The sequence below is a fragment of the Syngnathus typhle genome, linkage group LG4 (genome assembly GCF_033458585.1).
Source record: "Syngnathus typhle isolate RoL2023-S1 ecotype Sweden linkage group LG4, RoL_Styp_1.0, whole genome shotgun sequence".
Classification (NCBI taxonomy): Eukaryota; Metazoa; Chordata; class Actinopteri; order Syngnathiformes; family Syngnathidae; genus Syngnathus; species Syngnathus typhle.
The window spans coordinates 1,861,002-1,885,411 of NC_083741.1; positions in this window are offsets into that span (position 1 = coordinate 1,861,002).

The window sequence follows — 24,410 nt, forward strand, 5'->3', positions numbered from 1 at the left end:
GCCAGTGCTGCGAGGTTTAGTTATGTATTTATAACCAGAGGGACAGGCTTCATTGAGGGATTGATAGACATCCGGTGGTTGCCAGGTCTCAGTCAGGCACATTATGTCTAGGCCTTTGTCCAGGATGAGGTCGTGAATAAATGATGATTTACGGGAGAGTACTTGGATATTGAGGAGATCCATTTGGATTGTGGCTGTGGGGCTGTGTTTAGGTAGGGGGAGAAGTAGAGAGAAATCCACTCCACGTTTTCTGTGCCACATGAAGTGCAGTCCACTCTGTGTTGGAGTGAAATCCAATTCGTTTTGTCCTGGCCACCCGGGGGCCGCTCCGTGTTGGAGTCCGTTCCGTGCTGGAGAAATATCCACCCCGTGTTTTCCCGGCAACCGGGTGTCCGTCTTGTGTCGGAGTCCGCTCCGTGTAGGAGTAAACACCAGACCATGTCTTCCAGGCCACCTGGGGTACTGCAGCAGCGCATGGTTGCTACAATAAGATCCAAGTGCGCCAGGTCTCTGATGACGTGTTGGACATGCGACGGGGTGTCGGGCGGAGGAGGAGTAGATGGATTTATTTTTTTTAAAAATTTAGAAAAATTGGGTGCGTATTATACATGGGTACAGGCTTTTTTCCAGCATCAACATGCCATTTTTAAGGTGCGTATTATACATGGGGGCGCATTATACACGGAAAAAAACGGTAAGTGCGAGCGTGGGCTGCCGCACAAGCTGTCCGAGTGGCGACGGTTCCCCGGTCGGATCCGAATCGCGATAATTCGGCCTCTCCACCACGGAGGTCGGTGAGAATTTCAGAATATTTTCTAAGTGCGAGCGTGGGCTGCCGCACAAGCTGTCCGAGTGGCGACGGTTCCCCGGTCGGATCCGAATCGCGAAAATTCGGCCTCTCCACCACGGAGGTCGGTGAGAATTTCAGAATATTTTCTAAGTGCGAGCGTGGGCTGCCGCACAAGCTGTCCGAATTGCGACGGTTCCCCTGTCGGATCCGAATCGCGATAATTCGGCCTCTCCACCACGGAAGTCGGTGAGATTTTCAGAATATTTTCTAAGTGCGAGCGTGGGCTGCCGCACAAGCTGTCCGAGTGGCGACGGTTCCTCGGTCGGATCCGTATCGCGATAATTCGGCCTCTCCACCACGGAGGTCGGTGAGAATTTCAGAATATTTTCTAAGTGCGAGCGTGGGCTGCCGCACAAGCTGTCCGAGTGGCGACGGTTCCCCGGTCGGATCCGAATCGCAATAATTCGGCCTCTCCACCACGGAGGTCGGTGAGAATTTCAGAATATTTTCTAAGTGCGAGCGTGGGCTGCCGCACAAGCTGTCCGAGTGGCGACGGTTCCCCGGTCGGATCCGAATCGCGAAAATTCGGCCTCTCCACCACGGAGGTCGGTGAGAATTTCAGAATATTTTCTAAGTGCGAGCGTGGGCTGCCGCACAAGCTGTCCGAGTGGCGACGGTTCCCCGGTCGGATCCGAATCGCGAAAATTCGGCCTCTCCACCACGGAGGTCGGTGAGAATTTCAGAATATTTTCTAAGTGCGAGCGTGGGCTGCCGCACAAGCTGTCTGAGTGGCGACAGTTCCCTGGTCGGATCCGAATCGCGATAATTCGGCCTCTCCACCACGGAGGTCGGTGATAATTTCAGAATATTTTCTAAGTGCGAGCGTGGGCTGCCGCACAAGCTGTCCGAGTGGCGACGGTTCCCCGGTCGGATCCGAATCGCGAAAATTCGGCCTCTCTCCCTGGAGCTCACGCCAACTCTGGCGAATATTTTCTAAGTGCCAACAGCTCTTGCGCCGTAAAGTGTCCGCTTTGGCTGGTTCCCGCAGTCGGCCGCAAATAGCAGAAAATCAGCCTCTTCCCCTGGAGCTCGCGCCAACTCGGGCGAATATTTCCTAAGTGCCAACAGCTCTTGCGCCGTAAAGTGTCCGCTTTGGCTGGTTCCCGCGGTCGGCCTTAAATAGCAGAAAATCAGCCTCTTCCCCTGGAGCTTGCGCCAACTTTGGCGAATATTTTCTAAGTGCCAACGGCTCTTGCGCCGTAAAGTGTCCGGTCTGGCCGGTTCCCGCGGTCGGCCGCAAATAGCGAAAAATCAGCCTCTTCCCCTGGAGCTCGCGCCAACTTTGGCGAATATTTTCTAAGTGCCAACGGCTCTTGCGCCGTAAAGTGTCCGGTCTGGCCGGTTCCCGCGGTCGGCCGCAAATAGCGAAAAATCAGCCTCTTCCCCTGGAGCTCGCGCCAACTTTGGCGAATATTTTCTAAGTGCCAACGGCTCTTGCACCGTAAAGTGTCCGGTCTGGCCGGTTCCCGCGGTCGGCCGCAAATAGCGAAAAATCAGCCTCTTTTCCTGGAGCTCGCGCCAACTTTGGCGAATATTTTCTAAGTGCCAACGGCTCTTGCGCCGTAAAGTGGCCGGTCTGGCCGGTTCCCGCGGTCGGCCGCAAATAGCAGAAAATCAGCCTCTCCTCCTGGAGCTTGCGCCAACTTTGGCGAAAATTTTCAAAGTGCCAACGGCTCTTGCGCCGTAAAGAGTGGAGTGGAACCGCAGGCCTTGGCGCGACCGTACGGCAGCGAGACCGAGACACCCCGAATCACGCTCCTAGAGGAAATCAACGGAGGCCGAGCGCGCGATCCGATTGCGGCACGCCGCGTGGGCGTCCGCCGGCCGCGCCGGTCTACCGCGAATGCTGTTTCTCAAACCCTTGCCTAACCAGACGGCACCGCGGGATGTGCTGTCCCACTCTGCCCGACTATCCGAATAGCCTTTCCCGACTACCGCGTTGCGGGAGGCCTCTTTCGTGCCGCCGGTGGCGTATGACCTTCCACATGAGGCGTGCGGGCTCGGGGGGGCCGCAACGACCGAGTCTGACTCGGACGGGGCGCAGCTTCCCTCCCGGTCCCAGCAATAAGCGCCGAACGCAGCGTTGGTCACCAGCCCCCCGGCGGGTTCGTACCCTTCCGTAGCTAGTTGCCAGCTGGCCACAGCGGGCCGCACCGACCGAGTCTGACTCGGACGGGGCACAGCTTCCCGTCTGGGTGACAGCGGCGCTGAGAACGGAGGGGCGGCCGGAACCCCTTCGACCCCCCGGCTCCCACCAGTGTCGATCCAAATTCGCATCCTGGCCGCAGCGCGAGACCGGCGGGCCGCAACGACCGAGTCTGACTCGGACGGGACGCAGCTTCCCGCTTGGGCAAGTCGCCGGCACAGCGCCGCGCCCCCGACCCCCGCTCAACGGAAACGAAGCGAGCCTCAGCAGGCCGCAACGACCGAGTCTGACTCGGACGGGGCGCAGATTCCTGCCTGGGTCATCGCACGTTCCCCCAGCTCGGGCCTGGAAGGCCGACGCCTTTCCCCGGACCACCGCCGTGCCCGCACGGTTCATCCTCGGCCCCTGCTGGCCAAGCCCGACCGACGTGCCACCCCCGTTGCCGAGTTTGCTCTTCCCGAGCTTCGTCCCCAACCCTCACGCGAACCGCCCGTCCCCCGACCGACCGACGGGAGCCGCTTGCCAAGCGACGTCAGCGTCAGCGTCTTACGGGTCTGATCTGGCCACAGTACGCGCGCGGCAGACACAGCGACACCGCGGCGGCGGCGGCGGCGGCAGCTAAGGGCGGGCGAGCTCACATGGATGAGCTTACGGAGCGCGGCCCGGCTCCTCTTGTCAAGGCCTCAGCGAGCGGCTTGAAGGTTCCGTTGCCGGCCGGAGGCCCGTCCCACCCGCTAGGCTCGCGAAGACCATTTACCCCAGCAAGCCCCTGCTGACGTGAGTGGCGTCCGGAAAATGCCGCAGAAACCGCTCGGCCGAGCAACCCCTTCTGACCCCCACCCCTACCTGGTTGACCCTGCCAGTAGCATACGTATGCTTGTCTCAAAGATTATGCCATGCAAGTCTAAGTGCACACGGCCCATACAGCGAAACTGTGAATGGCTCATTAAATCAGTTATGGTTCCTTTGATCGCTCCATAGTTACTTGGATAACTGTGGCAATTCTAGAGCTAATACATGCAAACGAGCGCCGACCTCCGGGGACGCGCGCATTTATCAGACCCAAAACCCACACGGTGCCCGGGCGCGCGGGCCAAGGGGTTGCGGCCCTCCACGCGTCCGGCCCGGCCTCTCTTGGTGACCCTAGATAACTTCCAGCCGATCGCCGGCCCTCCGCGACGGCGACGTCTCATTCGAATGTCTGCCCTATAAACTTTCGATGGTACTTTCTGCGCCTACCATGGTGACAACGGGTAACGGGGAATCAGGGTTCGATTCCGGAGAGGGAGCCTGAGAAACGGCTACCACATCCAAGGAAGGCAGCAGGCGCGCAAATTACCCACTCACGACACGGGGAGGTAGTGACGAAAAATAACAATACAGGACTCTTTCGAGGCCCTGTAATTGGAATGAGCACGGTCCAAACCCTTGGGCGAGAACCCATTGGAGGGCAAGTCTAGTGCCAGCAGCCGCGGTAATTGCAGCTCCAATAGCGTATCTTAAAGTTGCTGCAGTTAAAAAGCTCTTAGTTGGACCTCGGGACGCGAGCTGTTTGTCCCAGCCCCTGCCTCTCGGTCCGCCCCCGGGATGCCCTTAACTGGGTGTCCCGCCCGGGGCCCGAAGCGTTTACTTTGAAAAAATTAGAGTGTTCAAAGCAGGCCAGCGCCGCCTTGCATACCGCAGCTAGGAATGATGGAATAGGACCCCGGTTCTATTTTGTGGGTTTTCCCTCCTGAACTGGGGCCATGATTGAGAGGGATGGCCGGGGGCATTCGTATTGCGCCGCTAGAGGGGAGATTCTTGGACCGGCGCAAGACGGGCCAGGGCGAAAGCATTTGCCAAGAATGTTTTCATTAATCAAGAACGAAAGTCGGAGGTTCGAAGACGATCAGATACCGTCGTAGTTCCGACCATAAACGATGCCGACCCGCGATCCGGCGGCGTTATTTCCATGACCCGCCGGGCAGCGCCCGGGAAACCACCAAGTCTTTGGGTTCCGGGTTGAGTATGGTTGCAAAGCTGAAACTTGACGGAAGGGCACCACCAGGAGTGGAGCCTGCGGCTTAATTTGACTAAACACGGGAAAGCTCACCCGGACACGGACAGGATTGACAGATAGACAGCTCTTTCTCGATTCCGTGGGCGGTGGTGCATGGCCGTTCTTAGTTGGTGGAGCGGTTTGTCTGGTTAATTCCGATAACGAACGAGACTCCGACATGCTAGATAGTTACGCGGCCCTCGAGCGGTCGGCGGGCAACTTCTTAGAGGGACAAGTGGCGTTCAGCCACACGAGATTGAGCAATAACAGGTCTGTGATGCCCTTAGATGTCCGGGGCTGCACGCGCGCCACACTGAGCGGACCAGTGTGTGCCACATCCCCTGCGCCGAGAGGCGCGGGTAACCATATGAACCTCGCTCGTGATAGGGACTGGGGACTGCAATTATTTCCCACCAACGAGGAATTCCCAGTAAGCGCGGGTCATAAGCCCGCATTGATTACCGTTTTTTTCCGTGTATAGTGCGCAATATTTTACTAATTTATTGTCCTAAAATCTGGGGTGCGTATTATACATGGGTACAAAGAAAAAAAATTTTAATTTTTTTTTTTTTTTATTTTTATTTTTTTTTTTTTAAATAAAGTCATGGTACAACAAAACCAACAACAGGACTGACCGACAAAGTCGTGGAACAAAAAGACAGGGTGACATTACCAAAGACAGGAACAGAATGACAGTAACACATGCAATGATCCAACGGTGAGCGAGGGGCAGACAGGACTTAAATACAAAACACGTTACATCGATTGAGGTGACACAGGAAGAGCGGGGTGACACGAACAGAAACTATGGCAACCTAGACACATAGCAAAACTGGGGACGAGACATGACAAATCTCCCCCGAAATAAAACTCACCTTTCTTCTTGTTTGTTGTCAATCGCGCATCGCATTCAGCCATCCTGCCCAACACACTTAGTAAAATTCATAATTGACGACACATCGTTTGATGCGATGGTGCAATCCTCGATGGTGTGTTATTGTGAAATATTGTTTGTTTTTTAATCTCCATCGCGGACCGGACGTCATACGGAGGCCGCCATTACAGATGCGCAGAACGGTTGCGCAAGACACGTAAGCTATATAAAGAGCGAGAGTTCAGTTCTCCACCTATTAGTTTCAATTCACAGTTTAATTAGCAGTTTCAATCAGCAAATAACAAAATGCGTATTACAGGTAATATTTTATTTCACAACACTTTGCCTTGTTCCTTTCATCTCTGCTGTTCACTTCAAACACGCTCCATACGAACGCAATGCTCTTGTATCAGACGCTCGCTCGATCACCTGCTAGTTTGCCGTCTGTCACAATGTACCCTACACAAATCCGAAACATTTGTTGCGGCTCCGAGTCACGACGAGGGGCAAGTTTTGGTTTCCAAGGGTGTTTTTATTCCTCTTCAACGTCTCTCCCATACAGAGCCGCCGTGTGCGCACGGAGCGCGGTGGTGCGTTTAGGGGCAGTCGGAGAAATCAACGCCAACAAAAAAAATGACATCCAGCCTAGTTAAGACCATACCAAAGACTTTAAAAATGGGACCCATTGCCTCCCTGCGTGTGTGACGATCTTTGGGACTTAAAAAAAAAAATTAAAAAAAAAAATTAAAAAAAAAATTAAAAAAAATTCATAAAAATTGGGTGCGTATTATACATGGGTACAAGCTTTTTTCCAGCATCAGCATGCCATTGTTAGGGGTGCGTACTATACATGGGGGCGCACTATACACGGAAAAAAACGGTAAGTCCCTGCCCTTTGTACACACCGCCAGTCGCTACTACCGATTGGATGGCTTAGTGAGGTCCTCGGATGGGCCCCGCCGGGGCCGGTCACGGAGCCGGCGACTGCATCGAGAAGACGATCAAACTTGACTATCTAGAGGAAGTAAAAGTCATAACAAGGTTTCTGTAGGTGAACCTGCGGAAGGATCATTACCGGAGAATGGAGCGGGACCAGCGGCCTTAGCCGGGGGCCGTTCGGGGCCGGCGCGCGGGGGGCCCCGGCCCCTAAGACCGAAGCGATGAGCGGAGGATGGCGGAGGATGACGGAGGAAGGACTCCCGCGGCTCACGCGCCCTGCCCCCCAGGAGGGTAACCCAGACGTCTCCGGAACCGGACGGCTGGGACGGACCTGGGGCCACACCTGGGCGGGCCTCCTCGCCTGCCGCGCCCAAACAACACGAGAGAGATTGACCCCCGGCGCCGGCGGCGGCGCGCGGGTAAGCGGTCGGTCGGTATGTGGCCCGCGCGCGTGCGTCGTGTGTGGGGAAGGCCTGGTCGTCACACCGGCGTCGGCCCCCCGCCCACCGTCGCGCGACGTCACCGTCCGCCCCCCGCCCCTGCGCGCCCGCTCGACCGCTCGACTAGCGCCGGGCTGGACTCTCCCTCGCTGTCTTGAATTGGTCTCGGGTTGGCCACGGACGGGGTCGGGCCCGGTGTCATCGGAGGCCTCCCACTCGGAACCATAACCCATTGCGGCGGGTACCCAACTCGCGGCCCGCCTTCGGCGGACCCTGGGGGGTTTAATGACCACACCACACGCACGTTCTGAGGCGGGTGGGTGGCACCCGTTGCCGGAAGGTCGGAAAAACCATATTTTTGATCGTTGGAACTTGGCAACCACGGCGCGCTGCTGAGGGGAGCGCGGCGGTGGACGGCCGCGACCGCGCCAGCAAGCCCCGGCGTCTTTGCGCGCCGGCGGAGGGTCTGCGCGCGGCGTAACGCCAGCTTCCCCGTCCGGCGGTTGGACGGCGGCGACCGCGCCAGCAAGCCCCGGCGTCTCTGCGCACCGGCGGAGGGTCCGCGCGTGGCGTAACGCCATCTCCCCGTCCGCCTCGACGCTCGCGTACCTTTTGTCGGCCGGTGCACCTCTGGGGCCGGTCGGCACCACCACACCAATAAGTGTACAACAGTTGCAGTGTTCAATGAAAAAGTATTGTGGCAAAAGATGTAATTTAAACCATTGTTACACAAACACATTTTTAAAACCTTTTATCGGTCTGTCTGTGTCACACCCCCCCCCACACACACACAAAACTCCAACCAACTAACTGTGTTTTTTTATCATTAAACACTTGCAACAAATGCATTTTCATAAAGACAGATATTATAATCAAATACTGTGTGTGAATGTAATTTGCTTTGCCCTGGGGCGGGGATGATAGCGTCACAGCATCACTAAACAATTTCTGAAAGAAATGCTGAATAATTTTTAAAGGCTGAAATAAGTATGGGAATTGGTTAATTTGTCAGTCTGATCAAATAATTTATTTGTACAGTATACCCACCCTTTTTGGGTGAGGGCATTGGTGCTTAACTTCAGTACAACACAGATTTGCATGGAAAAAGCCAAATGTTGTGGGATAATCAAAACTTGGTTACATACTTGCAAGTACACTAAAACCATATTTCAACAACCAATTAAATTATTGAACTAAATTATGGTGGTGCAAAGCCAAAAGGTGATCCGTTTTTTTCCTTCATCTTCTCATCAAAAATAAAAAACTGTGCACGCTCACGCACACACACGGACACACGCACACAAACACATGCACGCACACACCCACCCACACACACGCACGCACGCACACACACACACGCACGCACACACACACACACACACACACACAGCATTAGCCTGATTAGTGTGTTGTCCTGGTCCTCCCACTAGGAGGACTATGGAGATGACTATCGAGATAGAGAGCGGAGAAAGTGAAATTGAAGAAGGAACATATAAAGAAGGCCCATTGTTTGATGGTGGTGCTGTTGTAAAATAAATACCAGTTACCCAAATACTAACTTGCTTTTTGGAACATAACAATTAGGTACACCAATGTTCTACCTTTGAAAAATGTTTTGTGACAATGTGAGCGCAATTTTAAAAAAATAGTAAATTTTAGTATCCATCCATTTATTCCCAATTACCCCCGCTGTGTCTCCCGGATCGCTGGACAAAAGGTCTCCAATCTGACCAATCAACATGAAAGTCATTTTGTGGACAAGGACATTGAAAAGTTTAATATTTCAAAATATTATTGTTAGATTTTATCAAAACCATTTGCCTTCTGCTTTCAACCAGTTTGCCTGTACCCTGGAATATCTCTGCGTTCTATGTGCATTGAGTCTTGCTTGCTTGTAGTGGGTTCACTCTATGTCATAGGTCACAGATATACTGCAAACGGAATTCTAACATAAAAAGGACCTGGATTAACCATTTCCTGCGAGCAAAACAAAACATGAGATAAAACGCTAAATCATCTCATGATAACTGTTATATTATAACTTGGATTGCGAGGATTATAGTAAAGAATAGAAGACAGAAGGTGGGATGCCCTTGCACCTGTGGTTTTATTGCAGTTCAACTCTCCAACATAATTTACGACATCATACAGATTAAGCAGTGGGTATCACTCCATTTTGCCAAGAAACGTCAGCAATAAATACACAACAATGACGACTGAGAAACAACACTGGACTTGTTTAACTGTATGTTTTTGATGGATATGGCACATTTGAAGAGAGTTGAAAGCCAGAAGCTTGTGTTTTTTTAGGCTAATCAAGACATGAAAAACTAATATTGTACGTTCTAAGGGACTAAGTGAGAACTATGTCGTATTTCTGAATATGTAGTATACTAGTGTGGGGCCCATGGTGGTTTTTGGGACATTTGAATGGACATTCATACTCACCCGCCATGTTATTTTTTTTAATTATTTTGTGATGTATCTGACCACGTTATATGCCGTTACCGTTTTTTTCCGTGTATAGTGCGCCCCCATGTATAATACGCACCCTAAAAATGGCATGCTGATGCTGGAAAAAAGCCTGTACCCATGTATAATACGCACCCAATTTTTATGAATTTTTTTTTTATTTTTTTTATTTTTTTAAGTCCCAATGATCGTCACACACGCAGGGAGGCAATGGGTCCCATTTTTATAGTCTTTGGTATGGTCTTAACCAAAGATGTAACTTTTTTTGTTGGCGTTGATTTCTCCGACTGCCCGTAAACGCACCACCGCGCTCCGTGCGCGCACGGGAAAGACGCGTGCGGACGTGAAAAAGGCGGATCTGTATGGGAGAGACGTTGAAGAGGAATAAAAACACCCTTGGAAACAAAAATTTGCCCCTCGTTGTGACTCGGAGCCGCAACAAATGTTTCGGATTTGTGTAGGGTACATTGTGACAGACAGCAAACGAGCAGGTGATCGAGCAAGCGTGTGATACGAGAGCATTGCGGTCGCATGGAGCGTGTTTGAAGTGAACAGCAGAGAAGAAAGGAACAAGGCAAAGTGTTGTGAAATAAAATATTACCTGTAATACGGATTTAGGTAGAGAACTGAACTCTCGCTCTTTATATAGCTGACGTGTCTTGCGCATCTGTAATGGCGGCCTCCGTATAATATCCGGTTTGCGTGTGTGCGTGTGTGCGCGTGTGTGCGAGAGCAAGAGAGAGCGAGAGAGAGAGCGCGAGCGAGAACGCTCAACCGTAGCGCGCCGCCGACCGCCCACTCTCCGCCTACTCTTTCCGGGAGCAGTGCGCGCGTGTTGTGTTGTGAGCAGAGCAGGCACGTGAAAGGGGAGTCGACAACTAGTACGCGGCTCCTGGGCTGGTGCTATGGCTAGTGTCCAAAAAGACGAGGAAATTCGCTCCCCTTTAGGCTTCAAGTCATTCGTTTGGAAGCACTTTGGATTCCAAAGAAAAGATGGCTCAACGGACAAGACACGTGGAGTTTGTAAATCCTGCCATGCGGTGATCAAATATTCAGGGACCACAAATCTCGCCGCACATTTAAAGAAAAAACACGACATCAAAGTTCAGTGTTAAAATAAGCACTTTGTATACTACAATACTCTTGTAATTTCCTAAATCAACAAGGTACTGCAAAGTACCTTGTTGATTTTGCGTATGAATTGTTATAAATCAGGATATTGTTCTATATTTTTTATTTAAAAAAAAAAAAAATCGATCGTAGAGCACTATATCGTGATGTATCGTGAATGAATCACAGCAGGCTTTAAGATATCGGCAAATATCGTATCGTGTTTCTTTGTATCGATATGATATCGTATTGTGACAAAACCCGTGATTTACACCCCTAGTATCCATAGTACATGAGTACCTGACACACGCACCTAAATTGCCCACAGGGAGAAAATTATTCACCCACACAGGATTTTGTCAAATGTAATTCACATTTCCCCAACATGTGTTTAGGTAACTTTGATATGATCTAATGAAACCATTGTTGGATGTTTTGGCCCTGATTCCACAAGGGATATTTAGCACAAATAGAACACCAAAAGAGCATCATAAATAAATGAAGCATGCTTGTGGCAGCAAGGTTTGGGGCTGTTTTTTATCAGGTGAAATTCTAGAACTACACTAGAAGGCATTGAAGACAGTTTGAAATTCAGTCAGTTTTAGCACCAAACCTTCCCACTTCTTGAAAAAGCCAAACAGATTAACTCTACTTGAAAATCTGAAATGTATGTGGGGTTAGGGTTAAGAAAAGGCACTTTAAATGATGCCTCCCACTTATCATGAGTTTGAAATGTGATTAATTCTAAACAGCCTCGTGGCAGAGGTAAAGATTGTGCAACCACATGGAAAAATGTTTTGTCATTGTTTCTCCAACAAAAATTTGACAGGGGAGTGTATACTGGTGATTTTTTATATCCATTGTGCAGTAATGAAATGTTTGCCCTCATTTACACTGGACAACATTTTTTCAAAAAATGCTCTAAATGGATGTTTACCCTTTGTATATTTTGACATTTTATTAAGACACTTGGGAACTGTTTAGTATGGCAAGAAATGTTTGAGATGTCTCATATTTAGGGAACAAAAGGAAATAAGGAAATATTATTCAAGGCCTCCCACGCCCCCATTTCTTGTCTTCCGGGTTAGAGCAACGCTGGCGTCTGGATTGTTGACTGCCGCTTTTACCCCGAACCGTGTCCGCTATTTGTTTGTCCCCTGTCTGTTTTGTGTTTCCCGTTTTAAGTGTGCCCGTTTTTTCTTTTATTTTTCTCGCCTTTTCACCTGCCCACCGCGTATCTCTGGAGCTCTGCTCGCACCTCTCTGTTCCCGCTCCCTCTGACTACGACCTACGCTAGCCAGCTAGCCAACCCACCACCGGACCCTCCTACCTTCCGGCTCTGAGCCTGTAGCTGCTTGCTCTTGGCTCGGCAAACGGCTTCAACCCAACTTTCTGGCCACTTGGCCGGCGTCCTCGGGGGGAGCACCCGCTCGCTGCGAGCTCGCCGGTCGTGGCTCGGCTGTGTGCCGCCATGACACACTGGGGCGTGCCGTTTGCACGGGTACAGTCGGGATTGACCAACACCACCACCCACTCCACCAACATCACGACTCGGTCCACTGCTGCTTCCATGCATTTCACTGCCTACCAACTTCTAGCTAACCAGCTACTAGCCATTTCTACCACTTATCTGGATTATTCCCAGCTGCTGTCACGTCTCATCTCCATGAATTATCACTTCTGCTACTCCGGGCTTCCATTCCACCAACTTCTCGTCCATTTGTCTACACTGCTGCTGATCTTCATCATCTCAACAATAATCAACGTCTCACTGCTGCCGCTGCCTCAGCTGCCAGCAAGGCTGGGATCCTCCGCCGTCGCGGCTACATCCACCGTAGCTCCGGACTATCGTTTAACCGATATTTCCCTGATGGCTTACCCATCCCCTCTTTCTGGACTACCTCTCACCCCCCGTCACCCCCACCTCCCGTACTGTCAACCTCAACAATCTCCGCTCCCCCATCTCCGCTCCTTCATCCATCTCCCTCGCGCTGTTGAACTGTCGCTCCCTCTCCAACAAATCACTAGTTATTTTCGAACTACTATTGGACAATAATTTGAATCTGCTCCTTCTCTGTGAAACATGGCAACAGCCCCTGGACTATTTTATTCTCAACCGAGCCACTCCGTCCAACTACAGCTACATCGCCACACCCCGCCTCTCTGGGCGAGGAGGTGGTATTGCTGTCCTCCATAAGCGGTCCCTACCCATCACTGAATTGGACCTCAACCTCCCATCTATTTCATCCTTTGAATATCTCGCTTTCTCCCTCCCCAACTGTACTACTGGTGTTCTTATCTACCGCCCCCCCAAAGTCACATCCGTCTTTTCTTTCTGAACTCTCTGAACTCCTCACCATCGTGTCCTCAGTCTCCTATCGCCTCCTACTCATTGGTGACTTCAACATCCACATCGACCAGCCAACTGCTCCACTGACGTCTGACTTCATCTCCCTTCTGGACTGCTTTCATCTCACCCAGCACATCAACTTCCCCACCCACACCAAAGGCCACACTAGATATAGTATGCTGCTCCTTTCCACTCACATCCAACCCCCGTCCTCTTACTTTTCCACTGTCAGATCATCTCTGCATCCTCTTCTCCGCCCCTCTACCCTCGCCTTATAATTCCAGAAAACGCACCATCTCCTACCGCAACATCAAGACTGTAAACCCAATCACGCTTTGCCAGCTCTTATCCTCTGCCCTTCCCTCCGACCCCACTTCTTCCTCCCCTGATGACCTTGCCACCATGCTCAACAACATCCTTTCTGACTCCCTTGATTCCCTAGCCCCCTGGAAAACTTCCTCTGTTAGTCTGCCCCTTGGTACACCCCGGAACTCCGCTCCATGAAACAAGCTGGCCGTCAACTCGAACGCCTCTACAAAAGAACCCGCCTCACCGTCCATGCCGAAACCTTCAAACAACACTTCCTATCGTGATGCTCTTCTTGCTGCCGAATCTGCTTACTTCTCATCTCTCATTAATAACACCAACCGGAACCCCCGCATACTGTTCTCCACCGTCAACAAATTGCTCCAGCCACCGTCCTCACCCGCCCTCTGTAACTCCTTCCTTGTCAAGTTTAACAACAAAATCGCCCAAATCAACAATTCTCTGACCGACACCATCAATAACTCCACCTCCCCTGCTCTACTGCCCCCCCTTCCTGACCTCCCGCCCTTCCCCTCTCTCACTGCCTTCTCCCTTGTCGACTCCTCCACCATCCTAGACATCATTACCGCATCCAAGGTAACCACCTGCTCTCTCGACCCTCTTCCAACGACCTTAACTAAGGCCTGCCTCCCTGTCCTCCTCCCCCACCTCACCACCCTCTTTAATCAGTGTCTATCCCTAGGCCACTTCCCCACTGTCTATAAATTCACAGCCATCACCCCCATCCTCAAAAAGCCCACCTTGGACCCACTCTACCTCTCCAACTACCGTCCCATCTCCAAAACCCTTGAACGCATTGTCTCCGCCCAACTCCACACCCATCTCCAGTCCAACAACCTCTATGAACCCTTCCAGTCCGGATTCCGCCCACTTCACAGCAGCGAAACAGGTCTTGTTAAAGTCACCAACGATCTCCTGATTTCTGCAGACTGTGGTGTTCTCAACACCCTACTACTACTGACCTTAACGCAGCCGTTGACACTGTGAACCATTCCATCCTCCTCCAAAGGCTGCGCCAACTAGGTGTTGAGGGCACTGCACTCGACTGGCTCACCTCCTATCTCACCAACAGAAACCAGTTCATCTCTCTCCGGTCACACATCCATCCTCTCCCCAGTTACACAAGGGGTCCCCCAAGGCTCAGTTTTTGGCCCCCTCCTATTCATCTGTTACCTCTTTCCCCTTGGTACTGTCATCCGCAAACTCAATCTGGACTTCCACTGTGTTTGAAAAGCAATCATTTTTATCTTTTCCTCCACTCCACAAAGCAGTGCTTGTAAACCTGCAAATGACTTTGAATGAACGGAATTTTTAGAGGGTTACCTGTCGTCCATCGACCGAAAGCTTGTCACCTACATCATTCTGACTCTCGGTTTTATATTTAAAAAAAAAAAAAGAAGAAAAAGATAGACAGCCTGCGCCGGCCCACCGGTGAAGTTCCTGCCGAACTATATATGTACCACAACAACCCGTAACCCTTCTCTCACCCACTTTGAAACCTGCATCTCTACAATAAAAACATGGCTGATCCACAACTTTCTCAAACTCAACAGTGACAAAACAGAGGTCCTCCTCATAGGCACTAAATCCTCCCTTAATAAAACTGGCTCCATCACACTCACCATTGACTCCTCAAACATCACTCCCTCCCCTCTGGCACGCAACATTGGCATTATTTTTGACCCCACACTGTCCTTCCACCCTCATGTTAGCTCAGTTGTCAATACCTCCTACTTCCACCTCCGACGCATCACCAAAATCCGGCACTGCCTCTCTCTCCCTGCCGCTGAATCCCTCATCCACGCCTTCATCTCATCCCGGCTTGACTACTGCAACTCCCTTCTCACTGGAATCACTGTTCACTCATTCCATAGACTTCAACTACCGTTTTTTTCCGTGTATAATGCGCGAAATTTAACTAATTTATTGTCCTAAAATCTGGGGTGCGCATTATGCATGGGTACAATTTTTTTTACTTTTTTTTTTTAAGAAAATCATGGTACAACAAAACCAACAACAGGACTGACCGACAAAGACGTGGAACAAAAAGACAGGGTGACATTACCAAAGACAGGAACAGAAACCAAACAGACATCATGACAGTAACACATGCAATGATCCGACGGTGAGCGAGGGGCAGACAGGACTTAAATACAAAACACGTTACATTGATTGAGGTGACACAGGAAGGGAGGGGCGACGCGAAAAGAAACTATGGCAACTAGACACATAGCAAAACTGGGGACGAGACATGACAAATCTCCCTTGAAATAAAACTTGAAATCACCTTTCTTCTTGTTTGTTGTCAATCGCGCATCGCATTCAGCCATTCTGCCCAACACACTTAGTCAGTAAAATTCATAATTGACGACACATCGTTTGATGCGATGGTGCAATCCTTGATGGTGTGTTATTGTCAAATATTGTTTGGTTTTAATCTCCATCGCAAACTGGATATCATACGGAGGCCGCCATTACAGATGCGCAGAACGGATGCGCAAGACACGTCAGCTATATAAAGAGCGAGAGTTGTTTTCTTCCTATTAGTTTCAATTCACAGTTTAATTAGCAGTTTCAATCAGCAAATAATAAAATGCGTATTACAGGTAATATTTTATTTCACAACACTTTGCCTTGTTCCTTTCGTCTCTGCTGTTCATCCTAAAACACAAAGGCGCTCTTTAAGCAATGCGAAGGTGAGCGCCCGGCGCGCTGCGGTTGCGCGACCGCACCAAATTAAGCTCCCTGCGCAGTGCGCACTGAGGTCCACTTAAATTTTAGAAAGTACATCAGGACTTTAAAAATATCTTCTAAATTTCAGCGACGGCTCTGTCACAATAATGCGACCAGCGCGGTGCAGTTGGGCGGTCGGCGGCGCGCTACGGTTGAGCGTTCTCTCTCGCGCTCTCTCTCTCGCTCTCTCTCGCTCTCGCACACACGCGCACACGCACACGCGCACACACGCAAACCGGATATCATACGGAGGCCGCCATTAAAGATGCGCAGAACGGATGCGCAAGACACGTCAGCTATATAAAGAGCGAGAGTTCAGTTCTCTACCTAAATCCGTATTACAGGTAATATTTTATTTCACAACACTTTGCCTTGTTCCTTTCGTCTCTGCTGTTCACTTCAAACACGCTCCATGCGACCGCAATGCTCTCGTATCAGACGCTTGTTCAATCACCTGCTTGTTTCCTGTCTGTCACAATGTACCCTACACAAATCCGAAACATTTGTTGCGGCTCCGAGTCACAACGAAGGGCAAGTTTTTGTTTCCAAGGGTGTTTTTATTCCTCTTCAACGTCTCTCCCATACAGAGCCGCCTTTTTCACGTCCACACCCCTTTTTCACATTCGCGCACGGAGCGCGGTGGTGCGTTTACGAGCAGTCGGAGAAATCAACGCCAACAAAAAAAAATACATCCAGCCTAGTTAAGACCATACCAAAGACTATAAAAAAGGGACCCATTGCCTCCCTGCGTGTGTGACGATCATTGGGACTGGCTTGAGGACTGTGAGGGCCGACCTGTCCCGGGGCATCAAAGAAGCAAAGAGGGCGTTCTCGTGCAAAATTACCGCCCACTTCAAGGACAGCAGGGACGCACGGAGCCTTTGGCGGGGCATTCAGACCATCACGGATTACAAGCCCGCGCCGCAGAGCTGTGAAGGCGACGTCCGTCTGCTCAATGACCTCAACCGCTTCTTTGCTCGCTTCGACGCTCAGAACAGCACTTGCCCGCTGAAGGCCACTCCCCCTTCACACGAGCTGCCCCTGTGCCTCTCCGCCGACAGCGTGAGGAGGGCGCTTGCCGCCATCAACATCCGTAAGGCGGCGGGCCCTGACAACATCCCGGGTCGGGCGCTGAAGGACTGCGCTGGTGAGCTGACGGATGTCTTCACGGACATCTTTAACACTTCCCTGCAGCAGGCCATCGTCCCGTCGTGTTTCAAAGCTGCCACCATCGTACCTGTGCCGAAGAAACCCGCTCCGTCCTGCTTCAATGACTACCGCCCCGTGGCACTTACGCCCATCATCATGAAGTGCTTTGAGCGGCTTGTCATGGAGCACATCCGATCCGTTCTCCCCCCCACCATTGACCCCTTCCAGTTTGTGTACCGAGCCAAGCGGTCTTCTGAGGATGCCATCTGCTCTGCCCTCCACTCGGCCCTCACCCACCTGGAGAGGAGGGACTCGTATGTGAGATTGCTGTTTGTGGACTTCAGTTCTGCCTTCAACACCATTGTGCCACAACGCCTCATCAGCAAACTTGACGCGCTGGGCCTCAGTACCTACCTCTGCAACTGGCTACTGGACTTCCTCTGTCAGAGGCCACAGGTAGTACGTGTTGGCGACAAAATCTCCGCCAGCATCACGCTGAGCACGGGGGCCCCCCAAGGCTGCGTGCTCAGTCCGCTGCTCTTCACCCTCCTGACGCATGACTGCACTGCAACCTACAGCGACAACCGTATCGTGAAGTTTGCTGACGACACGACTCTGGTGGGTCTCATCACCAAGGGAGACGAGACTCAATACAGGCTGGAGGTTGACCTTCTGACCACGTGGTGCAGGGACAACAACCTCCTGCTGAACGTCGACAAGACCAAGGAGATTGTTGTGGACTTCCGGAAGGGTCACACCCAACACCTGCCGCTGACCATCGACGGTGCTGTGGTGGAGCGAGTGAGCAGCGCCAAGTTCCTGGGGGTGCACATCAGTGAGGATCTCTCCTGGTCCACCAACACCGCGTCACTGGCAAAGAAAGCCCAGCGCCGCCTGTACTTCCTGCGGAAACTCAGGCGAGCGAGCGCTCCTCCGGCCGTCATGACTGCATTTTACCGCGGCACCATTGAGAGCGTCCTCTCCAGCTGTATTGCTGTTTGGGGTGGCGGCTGCACTGACTACAACTTGAAGGCCCTGCAGCGCATAGTGAACACTGCTGGTAAGATTGCTGGTGCTTCGCTCCCCTCCTTGAAGGACATTTACACCTCCCATCTCACCCGCAAGGCGACCACGATTGTGAGTGATGCGAGTCACCCCGCTCACTCTTTGTTCGAGCTTCTGCCCTCTGGGAAGAGGTACAGAAGCCTGCGCTCCCGCACCTCCAGACCCTCAAACAGCTTCATACTCCAGGCTGTTAGGATCCTGAACTCGCTCCCCCGTTCTGCGTAGCGTCCTGTACTTTTACTGTCTGAACTGTCTGAATGCACACTGGCTCTTATTATTTATTATTTGTTATTACTCTTATTTATTGTTTGTGCCTTTTTGTTTATGATGTTTTTTACTTTTGCGCTATGCTTGCTGGCTCCGTTATTTATTGTGTTATCTGTTTATTTATTATTTATTCATCACTCTTACTATTGATTGTTTGAATTTTTGCCTTCTTGTTTTTATATTGTGTCGCGTACATGTATGTCTATCGTGTTATGTGTCTCGTCACCGTGGGATAGAGAAAAACGTAATTTCGGTCTCTTTGTGTGTTGTGACATGTGGAGAGATTGACAATAAAGCTGACTTTGACTTTGACTTAAAAAAAAAAAAAAAAAATTAAAAAAAAATCATAAAAATTGGGTGCGTATTATACATGGGTACAGGCTTTTTTCTAGCATCAGCATGCCATTTTTAGGGTGCGTATTATACATGGGGGCGCATTATACACGGAAAAAAACGGTATATCGATTAATCGATGTGTATCGATGAATCATTACACCCCTAATGGATACGTATCTAAACTTTGTTGCAATGACAAATTAGGATGAAAAATCACATTGTGGAAAAAAATATTTGAGCAATGAAAATTTCAATATAATTCTTATTCACTAAAATATGTGTGTTTTCTGCACAGATTATCTACAAATTAAAGAAGCACACTGACTCTGGAGCTCCAGACATTGAAGATATCTGTGATAGAATATTTACCCAAGTGGACAAAAATTAAGACAGTGAGGCTGGGGGGCATCACATCTGACACCCGGACCACGAATACTGGAGCCCCTCAGGGGTGCGTCCTCTCCCCACTGCTCTTCTCACTCTACACCAATGATTTCTCCTCAGGTGACTCTCCTGTGAAGCTCCTGAAATATGCAGACGACACCACTCTCATCGGACTGATCCAGGACGGTGATGAGACTGCGTACAGACAGGAGGTGGAGTGGCTGGTCCACTGGTGCAGCCAAAACCACCTGGAGCTGAACCCGCTCAAGACCGTGGAGATGACAGTGGACTTCAGGCGAGACCCTTCACCACTTTTACCCCTCACTATCCGCAGTAATACTATTCTCTCCACAGACACCTTCAAGTTCCTGGGAACCACAATCTCTCGGGACCTGAAATGGACCGGCCACATAGACTCTGTCCGGAAGAAGTCCCAGCAGAGGCTGTACTTCCTGAGACAGCTCAAGAAATTCAACCTGCCGCAAGAGCTTCTGAAGACCTTCTACACTGCCGTCATCCAGTCTGTCCTCTGCACCTCCATCACTGTCTGGTTTGGATCGGCCTCCAAAGAAGTTAAGCACAGACTGCAACGGACAATCAGGACTGCAGAAAAGATCATTGGAATCAACCTCCCATCTATCCAAGACTTGTACCTGTTCAGGACCAGGAAACGTGCAAGGAACATCTCTACAGACCCTTCTCACCCAGGTTGCAGTCTGTTTGAACTACTCCCCTCCGGACGGCGTTATAGAGCTCGGTACACCAAAACCAGCAGACACAGAGACAGCTTCTTCCCCCAGGCTGTTGCGCTGATGAACTCACATCACTCTTAGAGTCTCAGCGTCATTACTGTGCAATAACATCCTGCTCTCCACACATTTTTTGAATTTGTCTACACTATGTGTACTCTCTGCATCCATTGCAGCCTGGTCATCCTGGAAGAGGGACCTTCCCATCAGTGGTCTCTTCTCAGGGTTTCTCATTTCCCCTAGCTGGAGTTTTGAGTTTTTCCTTGCCCTTTTTGGAGTTTGGGATCAGGGGATGTTTGAAAATATTTGCCATTTTTCACATGTCCTGAGTGTTGTTGGTCACCTAAATGTTGAACAGAGAGTGTGATTTACCGAAGTCAAATTCCTTGTTTGGCACGCTCAAACATGGCGAATAATAACTCTATAATAATACCTAATAATACCAGCTCAGTGGCCTAGTGGTAGAGTGTCCGCCCTGAGACTGGAAGGTTGTGGGTTCAAACCCCGGCCGGGTCATACCAAAGACTATAAAAATGGGACCCATTGCCTCCCTGCTTGGCACTCAGCATTAAGGGTTGGAATTGGGGGGTTAGATCACCAACTGATTCCCGAGCGCGGCACCGCTGCTGCTCACTGCTCCCCTCTCCCCCAGGGGATGGATTAAAATCACATGGGGATGGGTTAAATGCAGAGGACAAATTTCACTACACCCAGATGTGTGTGTGACGATCATTGGGACTTTAACTTAACTTGAATCTTGAGTCTTGAATCTATACCGGCGGGCGTGGGGGCCGGCGGGACGCGCGGGCCTGGCCAGACCGTAGCGTCGACATTGATACGCTGACCCCCCCTTGTCCAGGGGCGCTGTGCCGAGGAGTCCACAAAGGCGGGGCTGGGTCCCCCCAGGAGAGGTCACTGTCGAGGAGAACTGAGGCAAGACGAGGGGAGATCAAATGTTGATGAGCAAAGGGTGCATGACCAACAGTGAACGTGCATGATTGAAACTGAAACATCACTGGCACTAATGTTTAACAGTTTGCCAATAGGCGAGAGAGGGTCATGCTTGCACTAACTATTAAAGTACTAATGTATGTATGTGTACCTGTTTGTCTTAAGAGAAAGCTAGGCCGTGGCAGCACTAATTCATGGCAGGACGCCACCAATGCGGCCCCAGACAGATAGAAAGAGGGAGTGAGCGAAGAAAGGGGGCTAACTCGTAAATAATGAGGAGATATTGGGAGTAATATGTTGGTCCTTTCTTTAAGACCCTCTAAATGGTTTCCTGGTGTAGATAGGTTAGCAACACGAGAGATTTAGAGGTTCAACAGAAAGACAGTTAAAAGAAAATAACATTTTTGAACAGGACCATGAGAAAGAAGAGCTGAGAAGCGGGATCCAATTTGATTGGGGAGATTGGAAATTCACAGCACCATATTCTAAGTCACATTTTCAAGCAAGCATGACACAGGTAATAACGTTTGAGAGGTCAAGACATAGATCAAGGCTACATGTGGAACGCAGACCTCTGAGTTAATTTTGAATCATGATACTGAAGACACAATGTACTGTCCCATTAAATTGGAACTATAGATGAAACGTAGCTCGGAAATAGGATGAGTTGCAGGACTTACAATATAAAGACGAGATCGCCGTTACTAGGAGAATTTGACATTTGGTAAACAAACGTTACAAGTGAATGGATGGCAGCAGCTTCATTTGGAGATAGTCTTACAAGTTTGATGTCCCAGTCTGTCACTCTCAGTGCCAGGATCCCTGACACTCGATCCCGAGACTCCGCCTGCATCCGTGGACGACTACAAAACGGTGCCTGGCTTTGAGGCACCTTTGACCTTTGGCAAGGACAAAGAAAGACTGTTGTTGTGCTTGGAAGGGGCAAGTACACCCCGGAGGAAAGATGACATCCTCGGGGACGGGAAAAGACAGTGAGAAGCGGAGGAACTCACAATGATGAAAATGGACTCATTTGGACAATGGACTCATTCAAGAGTGATGGATGGGTTGGCTCTGAAGCAACAACAAAATAATACTATCTTGAGAGTGTGAGGTGCTGCAAAAGAAGTGTCCGACGGCCAAATCGCACTCCTTGCTGTGGCGTTGCTAAACTTGGTGGAGCTTGGGTCAAAATAGACAGGAGCTTCATTGTGCATTGAGTTTGACAGAACTGAGGCGATTTGATAAAAAGTCGAATAATGCGTAGAACTACAGAGAGAAGCATCATGGTCAGAGATTGAAGAGATTTGAATAAAACAAATAGGCTAAAACGGCAAGAAACAAGAGCAAGATCTGATATTTTGGCTCGTCAGGCTTAAGAAGTAGAAGTCGAGTTAGATAAATTTTAGAATAGGACATTTGGACTAAATTGGATTCAGTCAAGAGGAAGCTAGGACGCTCAATGTACCTACTCAATACGATAGAAGTTTGTTGCACCATAGTGGAGGTTGGGTGGTCAGGAAGTTGGATACGTTAAATGTTTTACTTTCACACAATCATGCATAGGAGTCGTACAAGGCCACAGGTAACAAGATAATGACTGAGATAGGGCTCAATTTCAACTGCACCGACATGGTAAAGTAGAAGCAAGAAAGCTGTGTAAGGGATTATATGCTAAACAGTCCGCTATAGAGTTACCAATAGGAGATTCTATCAAAAGAAGTACTAAGAGGTGTAGGTGAAGATAACAGGAGGACGTAGATATTCAGAGGTTTGATAAGGGCAAACTCCATTGTCAAAGATAGGATTAGAGCAAGTAGGAACGGGGGTATTTTGGCATTTTAACAGGGATTGACAGCAAGGGAGATTGAGGATAGAAAGAAGATCTGGACAGCAATGACGTAAATTACATTAAGAACTGCTCATTCGAGGGAGAAGGCTTGGCGCTCCCTGTGTGGAGCTGTAGCTTTGCAGAGGGGGGCAGACCGCGCGAGTGAGTGGATGGAAGGAGTGGATATAGGCGACGACTTAAGGAAGCAGGGAGAGGTGCTGGATGGTTTGACAGGCAAGATTTTTAGGGAAAAAAAAAAGGGGGGGAGTGAGACTCGCCAAGAGGGGCAATAAAGAGAAGCAGACTGAGAAACATATTTGAGCAAGACAACAGGAAAAAGGAGGAGAGACAAATGATGACGTAAAAAGCCAGAGGGGATAGTCTGACCCATCTTTATTGAATTTAATTAGGATAAGTAATAGAGATTGAGTTTGTAGGAGCAATCTGAGGTTATGGAGGCTCCCTCAAAACGCGGGTCCCACAGTTAGTCCCTCAGATGGACATATATGACAATTTGCGATGAATCTAATGGGCGAGTTTATGGAAAACTGAATTGGAGATTCTACAATAGGTCATGTTGACGAGTATGTCCGAATGTGAAGAGTTACTGTTAGGAGTCAATGTTTGCCTGCACACTAACATACCAACTTTGCTTAGTGTGGGAGGAGAGCTGAGTGATAGAGACGAATGAAACCCTCGAGTGTGTCTGTGAGTGTGTGGATGGGTGCGTGCGCGTGTGATCGTCTATGACTGTGTGTGAGAATAAAATTCCTCTCACCTGAAGGGGTGGTACAGATCGGAGGGACTGGAACTGGTAAGTGATGAGTTCTGAGCGGAACCATGGTTCAATGATCAATCAGGGGCACCATCGACAACAAAATGGTTCGATGGAGAAGGCCCATTTCAGTGATATGGTCAGACAAGACAGAACTAGTATCGAACATCAAGACTTTGGACGATTTGACGCGTGACGACTTTGAGCTCACCCGGCGGGATGACGGACTAGGTGGACAGTGACCAAATGTTTGACGCTTGAGCTTGCTTGCGACAAGAGCACGCTCTGCTTTGCTTTTCTGTGTGAGTTGATTTTTTTGCAGCATCATGTCATACGCGGATGGCAGCCACGGTGAGTCGCTCTCTGTTTTTTGTCTTATTTTGTGTGTTTTCTGTGTCCTCTGCTGTCCATCCCGGATCACTTTTACCAGAGAAGCGCTGTTAAACATCAGACAGTCTTCTTCTGGTATTTTCTCTCCTGTTCTCTCCGATTCAGACTGTTTGTCGGAGATTCTAGCCGGAGCGGCGGTGCTGTAGAAGTTAGCGCGACGACGGCGGCGCGGAAAACGAGCCGGAGCACTCGTAAGGCTGAGGCAGAAAGGGTTCCGTTCTGCCCTACCGTCAA